This window comes from Sander lucioperca, chromosome 5 (assembly GCF_008315115.2).
Source record: "Sander lucioperca isolate FBNREF2018 chromosome 5, SLUC_FBN_1.2, whole genome shotgun sequence".
Classification (NCBI taxonomy): domain Eukaryota; kingdom Metazoa; phylum Chordata; class Actinopteri; order Perciformes; family Percidae; genus Sander; species Sander lucioperca.
The window spans coordinates 7,395,373-7,402,151 of record NC_050177.1 but is presented as its reverse complement, the minus strand read 5'-3'; the positions used below and the strand labels follow the sequence as shown (position 1 = coordinate 7,402,151).

The window sequence follows — 6,779 nt, the reverse complement described above, 5'->3', positions numbered from 1 at the left end:
CTCAATGTGACATTCGGAGGAGTGATGTGGCAGAGAGTGTAGAAGAGGCGTGTGATTACGCTCAGCTAATTTGAAACCATTAGAAGATAATCAGGAGAAAGCACTCAAAGGTCTTTAGCTTTTAGCTTTTAGTGCCTAGAAGCTTTGCTGCTAATTACCTGCTTTCTACGAGACAAGGTCAGCCCAAAACCTCCCATTGAAAGACCCCCCAAAAAAAGAACAACATAACCAGCCTGTTGGCCACCAAAGTGACTCTTGTCACAACTCAGAAATTCAACAACGATCTTCTTTGCCTTAATGCTGGTGTAAATTGTGTTTGTACTTGTATGTGCCAGATATTTTCCTTTTTCATGCATCTCCATTTTGAAATGAATCAAATATTAATAATAATTTACAGAAATCTAATGCTATATTTCCACGGCATGGTACGGCTCTGCTCAACTCGACTTACATTTTTGGTACCAGTACTTTCTCCACTGGCTCCAAGTCTATGGGAAAATGACCCTACTTCTTGTTTGATTTATTACCTCAGTAAACATTTTCCTAATGAGTGTATTGTCTCAGTCGCTAGTTTCAAGTCTTCTTCAAAACAGCATGATGTTCATTTTACTGCTCTACATGCAGATAAATGGCGCCAGTACTCATTTTTAAAATCTGGGTCGAGCAAATACAAGAAAAGTAAGACAAGTGAGACAAAAAAAGGCCAAAGGATAGAGGCGCTACGAAAGGAGCAAAATGTAATCGCCATGCTTCATCTCCAAACGTCTACAATGTGCTTGTGTTGATAAAGAATATCTCTTTAGATTAACACTAAGCCTCATGGCTGAGCCATTGGTTGCAGTCTTACGACTCATTCACACACACCTGTAGGCATAAGCAAGTATAGTTACAAACACACCTTTTGTTTTCTGTACAGTACGTCCCGATACTGTGTGACTCATTGTTAATATCCACCGTCAACCCATTCCATGTTGACATTGTTATTTGATGTAATGACAAGATAGATTTGCATTGCGTCAAACACACACACACACACACACACTTGAACACACACTCTGCCTGTGCTATCACATCACCACATGCAGAATGTGGAGGAGCACCGATCTCATTTCATCTCAGACCTCGGGGTGTGATTTCTGCAGCGACACACACACACGCACGCATGCACACACCTCTCTGCCTGGCACTGCATACAATGTAATTCCTCTCTGCCTGGCACTGAAAAATTGAAAGGAAAGAGAAAGCATATGTCTGAAAAGCGGGCTGACGCTGCTGTTACTGCTGAGGGAGAAGAACCTCAAGTGGCCTGGCAGTGCCAGTGTAGTGAAGGTAGATGAGAGAATGTGATGACAGAGAAGAAGACCTCACCTCCTCCTCATCTCCTTCGTATCCATCAGCAGTGGCAGTGTGTTAAAAACCCAACTTTCAAAGGAAGTACCGGATATGAGACAGATGCAATAGCCTGCTGGAAGCACAGATGGAAACGAGGGAGAAAAGAAAAAAAGAATCCGAAAGAGGATTTTTTTTGCATTTGAGACCCATTTCTGAGAAAAAAAAGACCTTGCTCAACCAAGATGATTTATTATGGAGATGGTTTTTCAGTCTGTGTTGAGAGGTGTTCCTCCAGTGAGGGTCCCGCAAGGGCAGTGACTTGTAAATCACATGAGCATTTAATTGGTGTTTACACTGAAAGAGGGAAAACAACAGAGGTGTAAGGTAGAAAGGTGTAGCAGCAGTTTTTGCTAACAAGCTCAACAATGCGACCAATATTTTTTTCTGTAAATCCCTTGCCTCCTCAGGAGCAGCAATAGCTGTGTGGCGAGTTTGCCAAAAAAAGGCAAAGCAGATTTTGCATTCAGCCATCAGATGATTTAGAGGCTTACAATATCACACCGCTCATGATAATGAGAAAAAAACAAAAATGGCCAGACAAGCTAAATCCAAGGTCACAGAATAAGTTACTTTCCCTCAACAGATACCAACTGTTTAATACCTGTCCCTGCCCTTTTCTATTCCACTTCCAAATACAATTCCTCTTCATGTCACATTGTCCAGACAAGGGTTATTAGAGATCACAAGCCCTCCCACAACCCAAATACCTATGCAGCTCAGTTTAGATGCCTTTTACGCCCCAACGATTCCCATTTTTCCTCACAATGTGAAACCACCATCAACTTTCCTGTTCTTATTCCAGAGCCATTTTCAGTCTCGTCCAGTACAGCTGGTTCAGCAAAACCTGGGTTCATAATAAGGAGTCAATGATGTTGTGCAAATGTTTTCTTCTCGTTTCTCTCATTGCTGTTCCAGTCAGAACAACAAAACTTTTGTGATTTTACAATGTATTCACACGTTTTTACCTATCAATAATTAAATCAATTATGATGCCAATAAAAATGTCACTTAAGGTCTTGAACTGAATACAATTGAATAATAAAGCTTTAAGTGTATTAAAACAAAACAGTTTTGTATCTTTTCCATAAAAAGCTATTACTGGAGGGGTTAACAGTTGTCCAACAGAAGTATAGATTTTCTGTATTACAGCACATTAGTAAACCTAGACAGTATATTATTGATTTATGCAAATTCAAAGTGAAACTGGAAGTTCAAAGCAACAGCATGCCATCTCATTGCTCACTCAGGGATTAAAAGATGTCTATCAAATTACAGCTTGATTTATTGTGGCATTCAGATGGCCTTTCAGCGTAATTCCCCTGATCCTTGAAGACCCTCAAGGATGTTCTGTTGAAGTCAAACCAGCAATCAGCAAGGATCAATAGTACCTGATTTGCCCCGATTTGCTATAATACACCAGATTATGCACCCTATAATGGGGAGAGTGTAAGGGTGTATCTGTGTATTTCTGTGGGTGTATGAGCGTTTAAGTGTGTATGTGTGTATGTGTGTGTGTGTGTGTGTGTGTGAGACCATTAACAATTCAGACCCCTGCCCAGACTAGGGGCCTTCAGACTCCTTGGTTAACAGCCATTAACCTTTAAACTGAGATTGGGTCCAAAGGTTCTTTATTTCAGTCTGCAGCTTCGTTGATGGACTCTCCTCACTCTAATGCTAATGACAAAAAAGCAATGGGATCAATGCGCACAAGCCACCTGACACTTAATGATAGAATCTGTAGGTGAAGAAATTAACATACTCGAATGCACATATAGACTAGAGACAAAAAAGGTACATGAAGTTTGGTTGATGCTCTCTGAAACACATGAAATGAGTAGCAGCAGATTCTATAGTTTCCCCATATTGTACTTAGGTACTAATCATAGGTAAAATGAAGACAATGTTCAGCTCGATTTAACAGTTTTTTTAGTCAGTACACATCATTCTAACTGAACATAAAAAATAGATTTTCTTTTCTACAGATGAGTGCACATTTCAACAAATAAGGAAAATGATTATTTGAATGAATATTTACTTGGATTTAAATAAATCTCTCAGTTTTTTCAGTCCAGTTAATATTTCAACAGTTCTTTTAAATAAGTTTCTTCTGAAAATCAACAACTTGTAAACTTAACACAGCTAGCCTATATCAAACAGCTCTCTCTTATAATTTGTACCAAATTACATAGTTCATTCCTGTCAATGTAATTGTTAGGAACTTGCAGGACAACATGACATCATGACTTCGCGTAAACATACATGCCCACTTTCTAAAGCACAAGTGGCGTGTTATCTGTACGCATTTTGAGCTAACCGCGTGTCTGTCTACGCTGTATACAGAAGACATAAACATACACGCCACTTTCTACAAGTGGCGTGTTATCACGTAAACATACACGCCACTTCCTAAAGCATAAGTGGTGTGTTATCTGTGCGCATTTTGAGCGCCGTATACAGCGGACGGGTTGGGTTTAGGAAAAGAACAGCGGGGTTGGATTTAGTAAAAGAAGAAAGCGACGGTTGAGTTTAGGAAACGTGACATGCGGGTTGGGTTTAGGAAAAGAGAACGTGTTGGGTTTAGGAAAAAAATAAAGTATACTACTCGCTACGGCGTAAATTCACACGCAATCGCAAGGTAATGTAAGTCAATGGTGGCCAAACGGCGTAGATAAACACGCTAAAAAGCGAGTATGCGTCTTGATAACACGCCAATAATGGCATACAAATCGGTGTGTCATATATACGCCACTTCATGAGATCAGTCTGTACAGGACATGTAAAATAAAGTGTTACCGAAAAAAACGTGTGCAACTTGTTCGGTATATTTAAAGTGATTTAGCATTAATCTTGCAAACAATTTGGGGAATCAAAAGTGATATATAGATACAAGAAGCTCAAGAAAGAAACAAGGACCGTGGTAAATAAAAAAAAAAAAAAAAAGTACTGGGCATTTTTTTCTTTGACCGTCCCTGTATGGTAAATGCCCATGTCTGTCACACAATCTTAAATTGTGCCAAAAGACAAAATCTATCTATCTACTCACCCTGTTGCCCCTCCTATGAAATACAACTGCCCCTCTCTTGCCTGATATCTTCTGATATCCTCTTCCTGCTTTATTATTCTGTTCCAAATACACAAAATCATGGAAGTAAGATGCTCTCCATGCTATTTGATTGTGACTAGTTTTAGCTTCCAAACCTGTCACATTACTCTTTCACCAGATCCTGTAATCCACATGACAGTCACTGGTCAGCCTCTGGTATTCTCCCAATGAGCTAAATAGGACTTAAAAGAATGAATCCAACAGTCCATTTTATGGATGTACCTGCTGTTCTATGCGCTGTGATACTGCAATAACCAGCTTCCAGTCCTCCTTACTCCTGATCCATACAACACAGTAAGCACTTAAACAGTTTAGTGCCTATGTGAGCACTATACAACTACAGTACATTCACAACACAGCACAAGCCTAACTCTGGCTGTCAAAGGGAGTTTCATGAGCTGCTTATTTTTCTTCCTCAGTCAGGCCAAGTGCAAAAAGCTTGTTGTCGACTACCACCCCAGAAAGCATAAGATACAAACCAAAGCAAAAATAGTTTAATCAGAATTGATCGGATCAGGTTTGCTACTGGTCTTATGAAGCACGACAGAGAAAAGCTATGGGGTTGTGGTTTCTCACATTTACAACCAGTTAGAAAATGACAAGAGGTTTAACTAATTGAATTACTTAGCTGTAAATGTATTTTTTGATGTTACTCATCAAAGCTGGGTTAGAGAATTAGTCCATGTATAATTTCTTGGTTAAACCTTTAGTTAATTGCCAAACAATCCCACATATTTTATTTTCAGTTTCTCAGATCTGCTCATTTTCTTTGTTTAATAGAATTGTTAATTTCTTATTACACAACTTTGTTGAATACTCTATTCTCATTGGTCAATCGCAGCACTTTTCAGTCAGAATTCGCCACGTTACAGAGCCAGACAGGACTTTGCGGACAGCCCGCACATTCTCACGTCTGCCCCAGAGTTTGCATGACGGCCCACACATTCACACGTCAAGTTCATTTTTATACCTCACACCGTGTGCGTGAAAACCAGCATACACAAGCTTTTTGTGCATACGCAACGTTTATGTGTCCTGCTACGTCCAGCTATGCTCTGCTGTGCCACGCTACATCCTGTAACGCCCTGCAGTGCCCTGCTATGACATGAACTACTACGACTACCATTTGTAGTCACTGTTCCATTATCTTTATTGTGACTATTATTGCCACTGTTTATCACATCCCCAACCGGCAACGTCAGACACCACCTACCAAGAGCCTGGGTCTGCCAAGGTTTCTTCCTAAAAGGGAGTTTTCCCTCGCCACCGTCGCACTAAATGCTTGCTCTTGGAGGAATTACTAGAATTGTTGGGGCTTTGTAAACTATAGAGTGTGGTCTAGACCTACTCTATCTGTAAAGTGTCTCGAGATAACTCCTGTTATGATTTGATACTATAAATAAAAATTAATTGAATTGAACTGAATTGAATTGAATTATACATGAGCCCCAGATCACAGAGGGAGGGAGAGGGTGGAGACAATGGGAAGCGCCAACATTGATAATGGTTACAGTGCAAACAGAGCATTAGATACCTCCATGGTTAGGTCACACTCGCCAGGGCGACCTGGCTTTCATGGGAGAGCGGTGTTGACTGGGACGTCGGCAATCACCCACAGAAGCCCAGCCCGGGCAGAGTGCAATGCATTAATTGCGCTCTGGGAAATTGTGATTGGCATTTTATTTTATGTTGTTTCACAGCTTAAATAACCTATAGATTGAAACAAATAACCATGAGGTTAATTGATAATGAAAATAAACTATGAGCGACTCAAAACTACTGAAAAGGCAGAATTAGAAGTAATGATTAATATTGATTGGGAGACAGTTTGCACAACTTTTAGAATGTGTCACTGGCTCAGAAACGTGCAAACGAAGGGCTGCCATTATGTTGGTGTAGATTGGGTTCCAGATCTGTAGATTTTCAACCAGCTTGTTGGGTCTTGCTGTGTGAAGAGCTGTGAACAGCTGGTGGAGTGCAGAGCACCTGACACACTCAGCTGGAGACCACCCCAGTGTTTTTCATACATACACACACACACACACACACACACACACACACACACACACACACACACACACACACACACACACACACACACACACACACACCATCATCTAAGTGGGATCACAGCTGGTGCTGCTGCTGTTGCTATACCGGCTGATGGGATGGGTGTGTTCGCCATCGCACGCTCTCTCCCGTGTCTCTGTGGGTATCACTCGCTGCCATTCAACTTCCTCTTTTATCAACTCCTTTTGTCTTTCATGCAAACGTGCACACTTGG

The 6,779-nt window shown here is 40.7% G+C and overlaps 1 protein-coding gene across 3 annotated transcripts in view; it reads right to left on the bottom strand.

The window, feature by feature from the left end:
* LOC116046568 (limbic system associated membrane protein) overlaps positions 1 to 6,779 on the bottom strand; it is a 782,424-nt gene that overhangs the window by 56,909 nt on the left and 718,736 nt on the right. The gene's annotated exons all lie outside the window — the stretch shown is intronic.